This window comes from Desmodus rotundus, chromosome 3, assembly GCF_022682495.2.
Source record: "Desmodus rotundus isolate HL8 chromosome 3, HLdesRot8A.1, whole genome shotgun sequence".
NCBI lineage: Eukaryota > Metazoa > Chordata > Mammalia > Chiroptera > Phyllostomidae > Desmodus > Desmodus rotundus.
Genome location: NC_071389.1, coordinates 169,459,359 through 169,479,409, shown reverse-complemented (window position 1 = coordinate 169,479,409; position 20,051 = coordinate 169,459,359). Strand labels below are relative to the sequence as shown.

At 34.9% G+C, this 20,051-nt stretch overlaps 1 protein-coding gene across 21 annotated transcripts in view; it reads right to left on the bottom strand.

Moving 5' to 3' along the window:
• Positions 1-20,051, bottom strand: part of SOX5 (SRY-box transcription factor 5) — a 908,025-nt gene that overhangs the window by 157,140 nt on the left and 730,834 nt on the right. The window lies entirely within an intron of this gene.

Here is a 20,051-nt window from a genome sequence, read left to right as displayed (position 1 = left end):
GCAACACAATTGTGAATAAATCTACAATCTTGCTACCTGTTTCTTAGTTATTTCACTTGTTCTTAGTTCCCTTTTTAACTCTTTCCTTCCTTTGGTCAAAGTAACTTTTTATGATTCCATTAGATCTCCATTATTGGCTTCTGAGTATTACCTGTTTGTTTTGTTCTGTCTCAGTGGCTGCTCTGTGCTTTACAGTACACCCATCTATCACAGTCTACTTTGAAAAATACTATACCACTTCGTATCTAGTATAAGAAGAAACTTTCAGAAACTTACTCTCTATATGGAATGTGTCTTTTGTCTTGGGATGCTTTTTGGTGTCCATTTCACCACTGCTTTTCAGCAATTTGATCATGTGTCTTCTGCTTCATCTCACTGAATTTGTCAGATACATAAATTTATAGTTTATAAAATATTTTGAAAATTTGGGGGCATTGTATCTTCAAATAATTTCTCTGCCTTCTTTTATCTCCTTCCCTAGCTCACTGGTTCTCTATTTTTATGTTTTTTCCTGTTTTATTTCTGAATAGTTTCTAGTGCTATGTCTTTAAATGCACTAATCTTACCATCTGCAGTTCCTAATCCCATTCAGTATATTTTTCATCTGCAATATTACACTTTTAATCTCTAAAAGTTCAATCTTGAACTTTTAAAAACATCTTCCATTCATTTCCTCATCATGCTCTTGAACATATGGAGTGTATTTGTAATAGCTGTTTCACCATCTTTGTCTGCTAATTCTAACATCTGTGCCACTTTGGGCTTGGTTTTTGTTGATTAACTTTTCTCCTGATTATATATTATATTTTATTGCTTCTTTACATGTATGATAGTTTTTGAATGATAAAAAAGATTTTGAATTTTTCTTTCACTTTTTGTAAAAATATTTCATTAGATATTTTTGGGTTTATTCTGGAATGCACTTTTTAAACTTAGAAACAATTTGATCCTTCCAAGTCTTAGAATAGCTGTCAGCCTAAAATTAATCTGATGCTATTACTAAGGTAATATCCTTCTCAAAGGCTAGACCCAATGGCCCATGTGTTAGGAGTCTCTACATGGTGGCTGGTAAAAACACAAATTTTCCTAGCCCCATGTGAGAACTGGAGATTAGCGTTTCTGCCAGCTCTTTTCCAAAGGTTCTTTACCTGGCTTCAGTAGTTTACATGCATGTGCTCCAATCACTGTTCAGCCAAAACCTGACAGAAAAACCCTCTGCAGATTTCCAGAGAGTAAATCAGTCTTCCTCTTTTTCTCTCCTATGCAAAGCTGCCCTCCAAAACTCTGTCCTGCAAATGTATCTGTTTATCTGCCTTGGTATTCCTGAAATCCAACGTGTATGTCTTCAACTCAAAAAGCCTATCAGGCTCTCTCTGCCTGGGGTCACTACTCCCTGCAGGCAGAGAGCTGGGGACATTCACTGAACTCTCCTCACTTACTGCCTCTCTCTCAAGGAACACTGAACTACCTACTCTCCAATGTTGGATACTTTTGTTTCTTTTTTTTTTCTGATTTTCTAAATGTTTAATGTAGTATAATTAATCTGGTCTGTAATGAGAAGCCAGAATATGTCCATTTATTGAATTTTTAATTACAGCTACCATAGTGTTCATTTCTACAGACTCATTTTCAAATAGTCCTATTAATTTTTGAGAGTTTTAGATGCTTTCTTTCTGTGATTTCATTATTTGTTTTCCTAAGTATTTCATGCATATTTTTATATTACCTACATGACATTTCCAATTCTGAAGTCTTTGGAGCATAGGGCTAAATCCTTGAGTTTTTCTCCCAACTCTTATTCTTTATGGATTACTTCTTTGTGTGTTACACAATTTTAAAAATTTGAGTCTATGTTTCTTTCATCATACTTTGTGGGAATCTTGGGCAACTAAATTAGAGATACTTTCCTCCAGAGGGTGTTTGTTTGATTCTGTTAGGTTTTCAGGGGCACTACTGAGCTTGAACCCCTAAATCCCTATAGTAGAGTTTATTTAAAAATAATTAATGCATAGATCCATGCAGTAGGACTTTACTTTTCCTATCACTGATCTCAGACTTGGTCATGTGTCTTGCTTTGGCCTATAAAATAAGAGAAGATGATGGATGCAACTTTGAGCAAAACCTTAAGAGCCCTTGCATATTTCTCCTATAACCTTTCTCCCTCTGTCATTAGACTATCATGCCCCAGGCCAGAGCTGCTCCTTAAGTCTTGCTTGGTCTTGGATTGAAGAGAAGGTGGAACAAAGCTGGTGCTGATACACAATGGACATAAATATGAATGAAATTTGTATCTCTAAGACTTAGGCTTTGTTGTTGTTGTTACTGTAGCATGAGTTTGCCTAAGCTTGATGAGGGAATCTCAGGTTAAGCTCCACCACAACTCATGGGTTATCAACCCAAAGCTTATTATTCTCTGATCCAGTACTGTTGGTATTGGCATTTGGCCCCAGGAGCAGCCCAGTTTTTGTAATAGCTTATTCTGTAGTCCTCCATGTTCTGGACTCACCTTAAACATTTCTCCTTCTTATATATAAGGTTGAGATTTTCCCTTAATTCATGCGAGAGCAGAAATTACATACATACAAAGATTTTTATTCAGAAACAAGGTGTGTGTGTGTGTGTGTGTGTGTTTTAGCATCAGGAGTCTTTAAGCACTTACTCCTTTAGGGAGCCATCTAAACAAGCTCACAATTCAGGGGGAGTAGATGAAAGGGAGCAAATGTTAAGCATTCTTTCACGGTCAAAAGCTCCTTTTGGTGATGGCCACTGCAATTTTAAATGCTAAAACATGGAAGATGGTGTAGAAATTAATCAAACTCTTTCCTTTCTGAAGTAAAGAATGGGTTACTAGTTTCTATCAACATGTAGAGAACAATCAAGGTGACAAAGGTATTCAAGCCAAATGAAAAATCATAAAACTGGATTACCCAGAAAATACAGACGAGTCCAAATGAGGTTTTCCTTAGTCACTGTGACTATTTATGTATCTTTAAATGTTTTTATTAGGTTGATAGCTAATAAAAGTTTCACAAGTTTCAAAGAGAAACATATTACATATACCCCAGTCTCATAACTTTTTATGGAGAATTTAGTGGTTTTAAAATTAAAATTTATTTTCATTTAATTATTCTTACTTATCTGTAATTTCATTGTATATGAATAGCTTTTAAATTGCTTAAAGAAACTTGAGGTAGCCTATTTAGAACTCTCAGGTACAGCTCTTCAAAACTGCAGTTGTACTTTTATTTGACTTTGATCAAACTTTCCAGCCACTACTAAAAGAAACTGTGGTAACGTTCGTGTGCGCCAACCCATGTGGCATAGCAACCGCCTGTTTTCTTATCTCTCACAGGCCTAGTACAACCCAAAATCACAAACAACCTTTATTAGAATGTGGGAGGTGGGACTGTGGATGGGGCAGGGGAGAGTAATGAGGGAAGGGAAATGGGGACAACTGTAATTGAACAATAATAAAAAAAAGAATTTCTCAAAAAAAAAAGAAATGGCAAATACAGACTAGAATTTTAGAGTCTCGAGAAAACATTGTTTAATGAGAAGCATCTTTTTCTTAAGTTGCAGCTAAATTTTGATAACATTGTTTATCCTCTTTTCCAAACTCTTTTTCTGTCTTCATCATCGCATAGCAATGGTTAATTCACACATTGAAAAATTAAACCAACAAGTGAATTAATAATCTTTATAAACATAATATTAAATTCAAATGCAGTCTCTTTCCAAACTTTGGCCAGTATTTAGAACTACAAATCAATTATTAATACCCTCAATATTGACTATCTGTTTCTCATCAGCCAATATATTATTATATGATTATTTAAAATGTGAACAAGACCTTTTATAGAGGTTATATTTCAGCAAAAAAAAAAAAAGAAAAGAAACATTTTTAGACCCTCCAGTCCTTACTGTTTATTTGTACAGATGTATATTTATATAAATGTAACCACTTATCCACATCCTGGTAATTGATACTAGCTCTCTCCTACCATCACTACCACTCACATCATCATAGTTATAAACCCAAAAATGTGTACATTCTCTTCCATTTCTCTTCTAACACTAGTTGTTCTCCACTACCCCTTCCCCAACACACACTAACTTGCACCAATCCTTAAGAATAGCAGCACTTGGTAGCTAGCTTTTCATAGGCTACCCATGAGTATTCTAACATCAAATTACCTAGTAACAAAATATAAAAGAATTAGGGAGAAAAAAATGAAGAAAGATTTACATTATGGAATATAAAGCTGAAAGAACCCAAGCCTCTTGTCTTTGCCTTTGGCTGAAATAGGTTTGTATCTTCTAATTTTCTCTTTTGCATAGAATAATAATACCTTCAGCAGAGTATCTGTATACTAAGGATTTACGTATTTAGTGCCTGTGTTACCGTATTACTTAATATAACAGATTAAAGAGATGTGTCATGTCTAAGGTGAAGATCAGAAGGTTGACTATTTTAAAACTTATCTTTTAAGATAAAAACTACTTTTTAAACAGAGTTGCTGCCTGAGTGTATATTCATTTCCAGGTCTCAAAAGATTTCTCCAAAAATTTACCACCGAAGATGTTTAAATCCATTTTGATACACACAAATCAAAGTTGGGTTATAAAACTGAGTGGTAGTAGTAGTCATTCATTATATTTGATGTGAACCAAATGAAGCTATTTGTTTATTCAAACTAGAGAGGCCAGGTTTTACTCGGGCTGAATCAGCGCTTAAATGTGAATTCCTGCTGGTGACAATGGCAATCCTGAATAGAGTTCAAGGACAGTCTTTGGCCCTAGCAGTAACCCTAAGTCTCTTGAAATGATACGGAAAAAAATAAACTTGAGAAAGATTGTTACCCAAACAGTAAAATTCCAGATTTTCTATCATTCAGACATGCATGAATTAAATATCACCAGTGAGTTAAACTTATTCTGAAGGAACATGAACCAACAAGAGAGAGATGTGTGTGTGTGTCTGTACATGCATGTCTGTCTGTGTACGGAGTAATCAAAACAGTGACCATATAATTTAAATGTAAAAGAATTCTCTCATCTTTTCTAACAGAAAAGGCAATGAGTGTGAGCCTCACAAAAACAAAAGAACTTCTTCTTATAATTTGCAATTGTCCGTGGGTAACTGCACATTCATTTGAAATCCTGAAAAACTGAATCTTGTAAAGAGAACAAGATGGGCCCATATTAAAACTTTTAATGACTTTAGTAAAAAAAGGTGGAACTTTGCAGCCAGCTGGCTCCATACCGAAAGCCAGGCTGCACAGCTTGAACTTAAAGCTATCTTAACATAATGAATAAGTGCCAATAATTAGCATATGTAGTGTGAACAGGTTTGCTGGCACAAGCAAGTGAAAAACTCCAAGGTAAAGTTATTATTAGGGAGTAATTAGCTCTGTGAAGTAAATGAGTGAAACAATAGCTGCCAGCACTGACAATATGGCTAACATCTGACTATGTGGAAGATAACATTGTAAAGTATTGCTCCCTGAGCTAGAATCTGTTAATAACCATATGTTAGTGTAATTAATGCAGAGTCTTTTTGACCTGTTGTCACATAAGAACAATACTTTCTTGGAAACATTCAAACAGGCAGTCCCACACTCTGGGTAAGAAATAATTGTGAAAGTTGCTTACAAACAACTCTTACATCTTTATTTTTTTAAGAAAAGAAAACAAATTCAGTGAGTGAAAAAGCTGAAGGACAGAGAATGAGAGGAGGTAAACCTGTTTCTTGTCTGACATCCCAGACACCAAGAATGCAACTGCAACAGAATGGATCATTCAAGGTGAGTGGAATTCAGCATATGTTTGTACAGATTAAATTATGGATAGACAAAGTGCATTTCAATATGAAATTTGGAGCTCTCCACCAAAGGCTTCCCCCTAGTTTTCATGGGAAACACACACACATGCACACACTTGTGTGCACACACACACACACCATGCCACAGCTTGAGAAACACTTCAAAACAATTTCAAGTTCCAGTACTATTAAGCTCCTTTTGCACCTCCACCAAAACTCCTCAGGAATAAGAACTGTATCTTATTAAACTATTTGTTGTCTGTGAGTGTTAATAATATCTTATGCACAGTACTATCTTCAGTAAGTATTGGTTAAATATAGAAGACATTTTTGGATTGTCAGTGATTTTGGCAACACAACTACAATAGAGGGGGTGGGCAGGGAAGGAGATTATACAACACGATTTCTAAAACATAGTCTTAGATAATAAATACCATGATAGAAAGCAGTATATAGAACTAAGTGGCTTTTTCCATTCAACAATTGTTATTATCCTTCCCTTTCTGCTTTCTTATTTTTTTCTCCTATTTCCTTCACCCTTTTCCTCCTCCTTTTAAAAATATTTTACACCCTTATAAAGTCTTTGTTAGTTCAAAGAACTCTTTCATATACAATATTTCACAATAATTTTCTGTGCCTATAAGTTTATTAATTTTTCTACTAGTTCACTATTAGTTCCATTAATTTGCAAACCTTCCTATTAGTGGTAATCCAATTGACAGCCCTATTTTGTTTAAACTGAATTTAATACTGAAAAAGTTGAAAAATTGACATTTTCTAATAATGGCACTTTCTAGTGCAAAATATGTAAAATCAATCATTTTCCCTTATATTTTCAATCATATGTAAATGTTTCCCTGAGACTTTATAAGAACCTTCTCATACAGCCATGGCTTAAGGTATTAAAAGTGCCAAGACTAGCTCTGGCTGGTGTGGCTCAATGGATTGAGTGCTGGTCTGAGAACCAAAGGGTCCCCGGTTTGATTCCCAGTCAGAGCACATACCTGGGTTGCAGGCCAGGTCCCCAGTAGGGGGCATGTGAGAGGCAACCACACATTGATGTTTCTCTCTTTGTCTCTCCCTTCCCCTGTCTAAAAGTAAATAAATACAATCTTAAAAAAAAAGGTACCAAGACTAATTGAATATTTCTTTAAATAGTTTGTATGATTCTACCATAACAAGGTGAGGGCAATTTATCATGATACCTAACAAAGTTGTTACCACCAGTATGAAAAAGTACTACAAGGACAGAAACCTCAGGTCCATAGTCCCCTGTAATAGTGATAAAATGACAAAATAATTGATGGTCCTATCTAGTTAGCTCGATACATCATTTACACACATAAATGCAGAGACGTATGTACTACACAAATTTAACTTCTTGTCAAAGAAGGAAATAAAAGGCATTCACAGCATTTCATAGTTAAAGACACACAAAATTATCAAATATAACACAGTTCATGATGGAAATTCAGTTAAATATATGTTTGGTATATTTTCATGATTATGAAGTTTTCAACCCATATTATTTCAAAATTATATATGAAAAATATAAAGTGATGCTGCTTGAACATTTCTGGGTTATGACTAAACTTAATTTACCTTGAATCTTCTACCTATTCCAACTACACTTAAATATAGCTCATGAGGCAGAACACTCACAGACTCATTAATAAGCACTTCACAAACTATAAGAGGAAGTTTTCATTAATCCCTGCAGAAAGTTTGGTAACTTTCAAATCTAAGCTGTCTCAAATCTGGATAATAAAAGAAAGTTTGAGATTTCTTTTATTAACGGAAGCTTGTTAGTAACTTTCTCACCCCCTTTAGAGGAGGGGTTTTCTTTAGCTACGTTTAATACTTCACAGAGTGCAGTGGCCCAGTGACAGAACGCTGTGCGTTTGAGATCTCACACATTCATCTTCGCACTAAACATCTGTTTAAGGCCTGTGTGATCTACCTGTCAGCACCAGTGATCCATAAAGTGTTTGAACCTCCTGTCACAAACCTCCGAGCTGGTTTGATCAGAGGCTTTGTGCACACTAATCACAGCCTTTATCTTTCTAATGTTAGATGGGGAAACACACGCGTGCACACACACACAGCAAGACGGTCTTCTCAACCTGACTGTAATTAATCTTTCCAAGGGGAAACCTGCCTGGTTTGAAAAGCAAAGATCTGATGGGCTGTTGCTCTTTTTGTATAAAGGCCTTATTTTCCTACCAGGCATCTTTATACTTGGGTGATACCCTTTACAAACCACCTTAAATGTGGCTCAGTGACAGTGAAACAACCTTCAAGATCACCTTATGAATGAACCTGTTGGTAACTTTACGTAAGAAAAGAAACCAATGAAAGGGAGTTCTACAGGAGCTCTTTAAATGATTCTCTCTTTGTAACTGCATGCAGGAAGAAAGAAGCCAGAATGGGAAGCGGTCCCCTTTTCATGTTCCTTGTAAGCTCCTCTCTCCACTAATAATCCCACTGCTACTTTTCTCTAGCTCAGTTGTTCACAAATGTATCAAGAGCTGCAGGAGCTCCTACAGAGGGAACATTTAACATCTTTTTTTTTTAACTGTTTAATGGAATGCTTTATGCATCTTGCCTCTTACCACTATTTGCTTTTTATTGCTTTAAGTGAGATTAATGCCATGGTTGAAATAACTTGGAATGGCACTGATATTCAAAACGTAATGGACCATTCCCAAGGGACATAATCCCTTGTGTAACAGTTTAAAAACAATTTGGAACATAGTAAACAAAAGGCAAAGATGGGGAAAGCACTATATGTCAGCCATAAAAGTGGATAAAAGAGTACAAATCACAGTCATCTGATGATCTTTCCCAATTACTGACCCTGGTGTGAAATATTATGTTAGTACTTATACACCCTACTGAAATTAAAGACCACATGTTATCAGCATGCACATAAATCCCACAAATAAGATATTTAGTCAATTGGTGGATACATTCTATCTTGTTAGGCAGATAAATTCTTATAGGATTGTGTAGCATGGACTAAATGAAAATGAAAGCATGTCTAATGCCTGGCCCCATGAAGTTTATACCCAAACTCCTACTAGTCATAAAATATCAAGAAGGCTCTATGACAGAGGAACAAAATATATATCTACTTCATGGTATCTCTGGTTAAGGGAAGAACATTTAACTGTATAATGACAAATTATTCGAAATATATTTTTACCAAAGAAAAATGCATTCATTCAAATAGGTCTAAACATTTAAGTTAAAACGCATGAGGTCAATATAAAGAAGTTCAAATAAGTAGTATTTAGAATTTTTTATTTATAAAAACTCTTTAAAAAACTAAAAACAATAACAATTGGGAAATTTTACATTTAATAAATTTAGCACTTTATGTCAATATAATTTATTATCTGCTGATGATAGGCTATGTTAGTGCTAATCCAATGTTATTATTAATATATTTGAAATAATAATCCAATGTTATTATAAATATATTTGAAATAGTTGCAGAATGAGACAGCGGCTATACCTAAAACACTATCTGTGCAACCCAAAACTGTAGATCCACAGTTAAAACGCATGTTTTTAAAGACATTTTAACTTAGCTCATAGTTAAAAAAAATTCTCCGTGATGTCCAAAAGGACAGTAATAGAAACTAGAATTACTATACATGAGCAGTTATGAAATAAAGAACAAAATAATTAACCCGTGCGGGGTTCTAGGACCAGATTTAAGTTTCATTCTATTGAAAGTACTGCCCAGCCATCAACATGAACCTTGTCCTCAGTGCTAACAAAAAAAAGCCTATGCATTTTCTTGGCTCCATTGAGAGGTTTATTTTGCTTCTAGGACAGTGCATTGGGTCACCCAGTCTTTAGTAGGCACTAAGAGGCTTACCATAGGACTTGGCTTTGAAGGTAACTTCCAAACAGCAAAACAAATTGCAGGAATTCCTGTCTGTTGAGCCCCTTGGTCCTGGCCACTGAGTGAATTAGTCTGGGTTTCAGCACTGGGAGGCAGACTAAACTTCCACGGCTTTAGCCGGGCTTCAGGGAGGATGGGGTGCCATGGAACAGCACATCCTGAATAGGCCAGAGCCTTCTACGCTGGAGATGGGAGCAGTATATACAGGAACTTCCTCTCTTTTTACATGACACTAGAGTTTCAAAATAGGCACCTATTCATTATTATTAAGGAATTAACTAAAAATTGATTTGCACATATAAAAGGACTCATGGACGTGGACAACAGTGTAGTGATTGCTGAGGTGGGGGCGGAGGGTGGGAGGGGGCATAAGGGGATTAAATGGTAATGGAAAAAATACAAGGAAAACAAAACAAAACAAAAACAACAAAAAAATTGAAAATCTTGCTGATTGTGAAGATTCTTGATTCAATTAAGGCACCTTTGAGATTTAGAATTTTTCTTATTTATACCAGCTTTCTCTAGGTTAGGAAGTTGGGGACTTTTAATTATTTTCAATTGATGTCTTTATTGAGCAATTAATATGCTTCTCATAAGGAAATCAAATGTATGCTATAAAAATACAAAGACAAATTCTTATCAAGATTCTCCTTTCAATGAGAAAGATAAAACATTGCGTAGGTGCAGCCTGAGGCAGAAAGCAGGAGGACCATAAAGAGGTATAGAATGGTAAACTCCATAGGAGTTCAGAGGAACTTTTTGTTCTAGGGAGATTAGGGAACAGTTATGGGTAAGAGAACATGTAAATCTGTCTTGTGTATGTGATTGTACTTGACATGAGGGGAAGAAAAAGAGAATACCATTACAGGAAAAGGAATCCACATGAGTAAAACTCAGGGGTCAGAGAGCATAAAAATGTCAGAAATGGAAAAGTAGTTAAGTTAGCTGGATCACCAAGTTCACAAGAGGAAATAAGAGAAAACAAAGTTAGAAAAGTAAGCTAGCACCAAAGGGGAAGGGTAATGAATGACAGGCTAATAACAAAGCATTTAATCTTGTAAATAGTTGGGAGCTGTTCAAGATTTTGCACGAGGGATGGGCATTAGGGGATGTTTTCTTAAGGCTGATCCAACAGCAAAAATCACTGACTGTTACACCTAAAAACAAGTTATTTTACAGTGTGTAAATTATACCTCAATACATCTATTTACGGGTTTAAAAATTTTTAAAAACTAACCAAGGAACAGCAGTGAACAGAGAACTGGAAAGTAAAGCTACTAGCGTCAGACTAAATAGGAAGCCATTGTAGAGAAGGCATATCCCCCAATACATTTGGATAGTTTCACAAACTTTTAAACTTAGAACCATCAATTAATAATTACCAAACACATCTTGTGTCTTGTTTTGGAATGATATTTGTCAAAATTTAAAATATAGGCAACAAAGTCTGTGTGTGTCTATATACGAAGAAAATAGTTATGCATTTGAATATGTATTTATGAAAAATCAGCAATGTTGCCACACATCTGCTGTGGATCTTTGAAGCAAAATATAGTATTTAATTAATACATTTGAGATTAAAAGCATATTTCTCTGTTCTGATATATTATATGTATTTCTGTATACAAATGCATTTTTATGAAAACATATGCTGATCAACTTGCTATAGCTTATAAAACATAAGATGAAATGTTAGCTATATGTCAACAAAACTAAACAGAAAAATTTTAACAGGAACCCAAAGTGATTGCAATCAGAAAACAGAACTGGAAGGCATTAAAGTATTATATTGAAAAAGTAATTGTTCTGTCACAATGTGACAAATCCTGTCTCTTATTTCAGAAGGAAATAAAACAGTTCATTTCATTGGACGTTCTGTCATCATCTTCATCACAGACGCTATTAATATTTTATTTTAACTATTATTTATTAAGCACCTCCTGTTAGCTGGTCACTAACTTGGTGCTTTAATTTATCTCTAATGAGCATAATAAACTTGAAACAAAGACATATTACCTGTATTTGAGAAAGGAGGAGAGTGAGTAAATGGTTCATGTCATACCATTAATAGCTGGTAAAGCAGCCATTTAAACTTTGTTCTGTTTGACTAAGGTGTCCTTGCTATTTTTCACCACACTTCTCATCTGACACCTGTCCTGTCAGGACAATGCCAACACACCAGCCACCATTGTTGTGACCTCAATAAAAAAGGATTCAAGATCTTTTCTTTAAAAATCTGACTGGATTCGTCAAATATTAGTCATCAGATTAAACATATAGCCCAAGAGTGATACATAATTCTCTTTCCAGATGGTCAGAAGTCTAGTATATGGTGATGAGAATGATAAAAATTATGTTAAACTGGTATTTAACATTTCTTAATGATAAAGACAGTTTGTACAGATTTCATCAGCTGAACAAGTATGGATTAGGTACCAATGACCCTTAGGCAATGTCCACATGCTCAGCAGCCGAGTGTGCTCCATCTCTATTGAGTGTAACCTCAGGAGAGACCAAACAGCCAGAGCCCACCTGGAGGAAACATATGATTACAATAATCATCACTAATTATGAACTTTACACTTGCAGTGCTGCCTAGAATTTACATATGAATAAACTGGAACTACAGAAGATTAAATATCTTTCTAAGCTTATAAAACTACTCAATGATAGAGCCAAGATTTAAACTAAAGCTAAGTTCAGAATGCTGTCGATTGTGTTGCTCAATAATAATTCTGTATCACTACAAAGTACAGCCACACTAAAACACGATTCAGTCTGACCAAAAGTTAAAATTTACATGCTTATGGCATGATAAAGCAGTTTTGTATATAGACAGTGTTTTGGGTAGTCATGTATTGATTCTTCTCTCTACTCAATACTTTCTCAAAGAAACAAGATATCCAGTAGTCAAAATACCTGTGCCAGTAGTACAATGTATAAATAAACTTAATAGCTGTAATAGGTTGAAATGTGCCCCCCAAGGAGATGTGTCCAAGTCTAAACCCCTGGTACCTATGAATATGGCCAAAATTATTTGGTATTAGGGCATTTGTAGATATAATTAAGAATCTAGAGCTGACAACATCCTGAATTTAGGCTGAGCCCTATACCCAAACACTAGAGTTCTATAAGAGAATAGAGAAGTATATTTGAGACAAGCAGAGAGGAAGAGGAGAAGATGACGAGAAGATGGAAGCAAAGACTAGAGTGATGTACCTACGAACCAAGGAGCCCCAAGGATGCCGCACAGCCAATGGAAATTAGGGAAGAGGCATAATATGAATTCTCCCTCAGAACCTGCAGAATAAACCAACCCTGCCAATACCTTGATATCAGACCCTGGCCCCAGAACTGTGAGAGGATAAACTTCTGTTATTGTAAACCTCCAAGTTTTGGGGGGTTTGTTATGGCAAGCCTATGATAGTAACACATTAGCAGTTCTAAAAATACTAAATAGAAACCTTACTTCCCCAATATGTGGTACTGAAGGATATAAAATTTTTCCTGCAGTCCTGGATGATATATAGAGTCCAAAATCATTAATTCAGCCCTAAAGGATTTCTGAGATGTTGACTCTACTGGTGGTATCTGAACCATGGATGCTGTGGCATTATCTAGTTGTCCTTTAGGTTTTGTGTTCCACTAATAGGATAAGAGACAGATGTGTTCTTGTTCCCTTTCTTTCTTTTTTTAAAGTATTTGACCTAGAAAATCATATATATTTTGTTTTATGACTAGCATTGGTCACTGAACAATATATACAAGGTAGGGCAAAGTAGGTTTACAGTTGAGAATATGAGAAACAGAGAGTTTATTCTTGTATTATTATTAAACTACTGTATTATTCTCCATATGAACAACTGTAGGAATGGATCATATTTCCTGGCTGAGACATGTGCCCAGCCTTACTCTTTTTAGTATCTGTGAAATATTACATAGTATGAATGTGCCACATAAATTTATATCTAAATAATTCTCTACAGTATAATGTAAAGGTGACTGCAATAGACTAATTTTTATACTGTAAGCCACCATTGAAGTTAGTAGTATTTAAAAGTAATTTTAAACAGTATGTCTACAGTTTGTTATTTTCTGCATCAGCATGTCTGGCTTTGAGATTACTTGATTTAATATGTATAAAATTCAAATGCAAAGAATATACTGAAAAATTATCTATACTTGAAAAGAAATGTTGACTTTTCAAAAGAATAAATCAATGTAAGTAGTCTTTAAATGCTCCACTCAAATTTTAAAGTCTCATTTTTTAGTAAGAATATTTATAAAGTTTTGATCAAATATCTATGTAATAAGACACATCAGCAAGGAGAAATCTATATTAATTTTAAAATTAATGTATGGTAAAATTTTATGGAATTATTTACAACTGTCTTTCTGTGACACATAGGGTTTTCTATTAAAAAATGCATTTTGTGATGGCATTGGCAATGTTACTTTTTCTGCAATTTTAAAGTAAGTGTGAGTCTTTAAATTCCATACCACCTGGTTAGTGAACTAGGATGCAGTAAACATTATCGAGTTTGGAAACAATATTTGGAATAAAATAAAATGGTTGTAACACACATATTAATTTTATATTGTAGGATAGGTCAGAGACATTTAAAAAGGCCATATAGAAATTATATTCTTACTCCTACTCTGCAGAAAGCCCATTATTACTCTAAGTACCTTAACGATTTTTATAACCAAAAACAACATTAGTAGTTATCCACTAAATACAGCTATGCCAGGTTATTGGACACAGCTGGAAGCAAGATGCCAGTTGTGATGAAGCAATCAACTGCTCCCATATGGTCCTTTTAAGGAATGAATTCTATACAGAAATGTCAGTGGCAAAAAATGCAGCAACTCAGCACAGAGTCCAGTGAGTGGCGTAAAAAGGACAGAGTAGTCATTCCTCCGAAGAAATGTCTGGCCTCAAACAATTAGCAACGCAGTTAACAATTAAACAACCTTAATCTCACTGCCCGTTTTCCAAACATGACTATCACTAGTAATACATCTTATGAAATCTGGACTTAGCTTAACTGTTTCTTGGTCTGCAGAGGCCTGATGAAATTTTCATAACGAAAAATCGATTTAAATGCTTCATACAGATGATTCTAGTTTTTTCAAAGTTTACCAAAATTTTCAATCCAAAAATATGGAGGAACCATAAGTTATACAACCCACAGAATATACTGGGACCCATTGTGAAACTAAAATTACATTTTGTTAAACCATACAGATTGGTGTGCTTACATACAAATTAATTTAGGCTAATGTTTGAATTCAATTTGACTAAGGACAAAGTTAATTCAGAAACATAAGTCAATAATGATACTGAAAGCTAGCATTTACTCTTGTTAATAAAAGCAAAAAGAACCTTGGAATAGTTCATGGTTTTGTCAGATCGTTGTTCTGGACAATAAGCAGACACGCTTGTTATTTCATATGTGTGGTAATGAAATGTGGTGGAAGGCGTGACCTTGGGAAATGAGGCTGTAGTCAAGCAAACTCCTTTAGACACACACTAATACACACACTAACACGGACGCCACAAACTAAGGTTGATTATATCAATTGTAAAGTATAGTCATAATTCTGTTTTTCTCTCCTGCTCCGCTTCCCCAAGGGGGAAAAACAACTAAGAAACAAACAAAAACCTTGTTGGGATGTTGATTGTTCCAATTCCAAGTTCAGAGTAATGATATGAAGCAAAGGAGGGGAAACAGGTTACCATCAACAATGTACATTTGCTCTAGTGCTCTACAGATTTTAAGACATCCTCACATTGTTATTTGACTATTTTATCATGGCAATCACATGAGAGATGCTAAAATTTCCAATTTACAGTTGAAGAGGCTGAAAATGAGTAACATTAAATGACTTGTCCAAAGTCATACAAGTAGAAAATAGTAAAATCTCCAGTTTCTAAACCCTATGGTCTGTGTATAGCCCGTATGGCTTTCCAAGGAAAAGATAATCATCCATCCTCAATTCTCGTCCCCATGTGTCCTCTCCAGGCCCTTCCCTAAAAGATGAGGTGGCCAAAATCCACCCGCAAAGAAGCGCTGCGGCCCTCCTGTGCGCGGTCCCTCCAAGTCCTGCGTCGTGTTTCTCATCCCGTGCACTGTGGCCCTTCAGTGTTTGAAATCACTTCGCCACAACCATTGCCTCGGTTTGCACTGGTAACGAAACCGTGCTACTGGCTTTCCCCCACTGGATTCTGAAAATCTTAGTAATACAGGAGCATTGATTAAAAGTGACAAGAATGTCCTCATTGTAGTTGAGCAGGGTATCTGAAATATTTGATCCCTACCTAACTGATAGTACCTTGAGGTCCTCTCTCTACTTCACATAAAGAAATGTAAAGATAACTAAATTTTCAAAGGCCAAGAAATCCAATGTTATTAATTACATACATTGTAATAAATAACTTATATATTAAAAATATGTAGAAAATACAATATATACCTCATGCTTTGTAGTCAGTTCTCAACCTTGATTTTTTTCCTATTGCCTCAGTAACTACCCACCAAAGACAAGCATTTGTATTCTTAATTACTGCTCTTTCCCTTTTAGCAAGTTTTTAAACAGTGAACAGAAAAGAGGCCTGTAGCATTTCTCACCACCGTGTTTATTAAGACCAGCCCGGGACTGTATAAGGGGAGAATCATATTTCATATGCGAGCAGGTGGGTTTGCAGGATTGTAAAAGGAGAGCTTCAGTGAATGTGCCCCTATGAGTAGGAATAGATCATTACAACAGATGATGTGCGCAGACATCCCACTGACATTTAGTACAGCTTAACGTAGCCAGAGCAGAGTAACGCTTAACAGTGGTCAAGGTGGAGAGAAGGGACAAGTAGTCGTAAAACAAGGGCAATGCATCCTGAGGTTATTGTCTGTTTCTCCTTCAGTTGCAAAGCAGCACCATAAGGAGAGTGGTCCCCTAACTACACGGCAGGTATTTAAATAGTCGCTAGTACTAGAGGAAGATGTCTACTTGACTTTGTGCATCTTTCCTTGATGAGTTTTTTTTCCTTCATGACTTCAATAGGTAAACTATAATATGCACTCTACTGTCTGAATGCTTTTTATTTAGAAAAATATTAAAATTTCCTAAACATGTCAGGAGCACCCGTAAAATATTTAAAGAGCAAAGGCATGCTCCAAGTTCGAGATACTTAATAGTTTAAATCTTTATGCAAAAGAATCAATAAAAGGAACCAGGCCATAAATGTGGGTTTATGGGGTAAAGGTTTCAAAGAGAATATGAACATTTTAGTATATTACAACTTTTTAATGCTATTACAAGGCCCTAATCAGAGGAAGTTAAAAAATGAACTGAGGCAATTATTCTGGGATATACATATTCCTTGAACTTTCTAGAATATTCTCAATGAAAATCAATTAAAAATTCAAGATTTATTTCTTCATGTAAGCTTTTCAGTTTCATTCTGAGGCTGTAATCCCCTCAAAGATAAGGACTAAACTTCCTATCCTAATCTTTACATCTAGAAAAAGAGATTGGACCAATAGATTCGACATCCTAGGGTCCATAATTTCAGATGCTTGATGGAATGATATCACAGAAGGTTAGTCTAAATTGAACTGGGCTGGTTGAAAAATAAAATATTTTTACAAACCACATTTATCCTTTCATTTTTTCCTGTGAAAACTCAGATAATTTTGAATTTCATAAGTCTCTCTGTCTCCCAGGTATGATGTCATTACCTATTATTCTGTATCAAAAACTTCATAAAACATCACTGTTAACTTGAGGGTTTTAATTTTTTCATAGTTTTATATTTTTTCTGTTCTAGTCTAAAATGACAAAAATTAATTAAATGCTTTTACAAAAAAGAAAAGAGTGTAAAAATGGCTGTTAAATAAATATACAGAGAGGAGAGGAGCTAAAGGGGAATATTAACTCCGTGTGGCTCTGAACAGGGCACTGAAAAGCTTAGAGCACCTCTTTCTCATTTTAGATAAAAGAATTCTGAGGATTGACTTAGAAAGTGAAAGAACAATGATGATTGTATCATATCTTACCATCAGAAGCCACTAATAACCTTCACAAAGTGGGCAAAGTGACGTCCACAAGCATTTGAGGACTTCAGTGTTCATCGTAAATACAGTCTGCCTGACTTTCTTTAACCAAGGAATGCTCACTGATTTGCTTTATCATTTATTTTTTCCTGTGGTAGATCCTTGTTATGTTATTTCTAGGATTATTATTATGCAAAAAGAAAATAGTCAGATACCTGAATTTGTCATGATAGGGATGATCATAGATTTACTAGATGAATTAAAGCTAACTGCTGCATTACTCAAAGTGAGTTTTGTTTACATGTATTATTAACCTCGTTTCTTACAGTGCCTATGTAAGAGAAATAAAATATAATGACACTGCTGTGAGAAGATTTACCAGATAGCTGTCACGTGAGTGTAAGGGTTATTGGCATGGTCGTGCTCTCAGGGTACCAAATTTTCAAAGGAGGTATTTACAAAATAACATTCGATAGACAGTAATATCTGCATCGTGTTCTATCTCCCAAAATCTCACTAAGTTGATATCTAGGAAAAGGTTTGTGTCACAAACATAGAATAATTGGAGAGAATGAAATTGTGTAAGAAATTGTGCCCCCCCCAAAATATATAAAGTAGCAGAAGAAGACAGGTTAAAGAGAAGACAGTTGAAAGTAATGACGTGTTCATGGAAGTATTTGTATACCTCAAGACTGTGCTTGCAATGCATTTAAGATTAGTAGCCTATTTTAATGAAAAAAAAAAAAAAGACTTCACTTACTGTCTAAGGGATGAAGATTTTAGAAAAAAGATCTTGCTTTTCTGTTCCCCATATGAATAAAGAACTGTTACAGAATGAAACAGAAAGAAGATGTTTTAAAACAATAGGAGACTGGATGGTAAAGCTTTCAATAAGGATAGAAAAAAAGTGTATCAACTATCTGAAAGGGGGCGCTGAGGAATGGGCATCATTTTACAGTGGAAGAAAAAGAAAAATCAACTGCATAATAGGGAAGTATTCTCCTTTGCCAAAATATTCATTTCCTAATATAGGTTTCTAAAAGCATATCTAGAAATCATAGAGTTCCTGAAAAAATTTCAGTTTTACTTTAAAAGAGTCTCAGCTACTATTTATCAAAAGAACATTTTTCTTAGAAAAGCATATTGATATTATTTTCATAGTAGAATATCATTTTTTTGCATTTTATAGTTTATTGACTCTAGTGATATGTCATTATAAATTTTGATCTAAAGTGGGTCAATCAGAGATACTAATTCACTGTAAAAATGATAATTTTCTTAAAAAACTTAAGTACCATCATGAGCCAATGAAATAAATGTTAAGAAAGTTTTGCGTGTATGTCTTCCAAAATGATATACTGACAATTTTAGTGCATCAGAATTAGATTAACACTTCCTAATTGTTTTCTCCTAAGTGATGTGTCATTTAAAATTTCCATGGAAACATTAAAATATTGTTGCTAATTTCTTTAGCAAAAGACTTCATATCACTTTCAAATTCCAGTTAAAATAATAACCTCAATTTGATGGACTCTGAAGAACTGCTGCTCATTTTTCGTTCGGAGTGCTAATGATCTAGAATTATTTAATATTGTCATCCAGGACAAAGAGACCAGGGCCTACATCTAATTACTTTTGGGAACTGGGCATAGCTCTTATCATTTTTGGGCCATATCTTCACCATCTATGAAAAACAAAATGACTAAGTTATCTCTACAGTCTAAGTCTTTATATCAATTATTTTATTGATCAAAGAGTTTTAATTCAGTACTACTCAAAGTACTGTGATGAGGTCAGGAGCTTGTAGTAGGATGTCAATCAGAAAACTGCTTCCTTCATCTGGATACTTATGCAGTGAAAAAAATGTCAGCTGAATTAAAGTGGGTTTAGCAAGCTCCTTATCTCACAGAAGACTTGTAGCAGTTCATAGACTGGTCTGGGAGCCATATTGTCTGAACACTTTTTATAATGATGTAAACATCAGTAGTCTTCAATCCTACAGCAATTGAGATGAGTGACATACTTTTCAGGTTTCATCATTATACCTCTGAAGCATGCAATTGGCTATTCCTTAAATTATTGAGAGACTATACAGTGAGTGTAGCCTCCTCAAACCAATGAAGCTTGAAGAATTAATGCTAGCTATGGTTATTATTGTGACTTTACCTCCGAACCTAAAATTGGAGCACAGGTCTGACAAAAACAAGTGTCTTTATAGGTTTTCAAACTAAAACAAGTTATTTAAATAAACAGCAAGGCATAT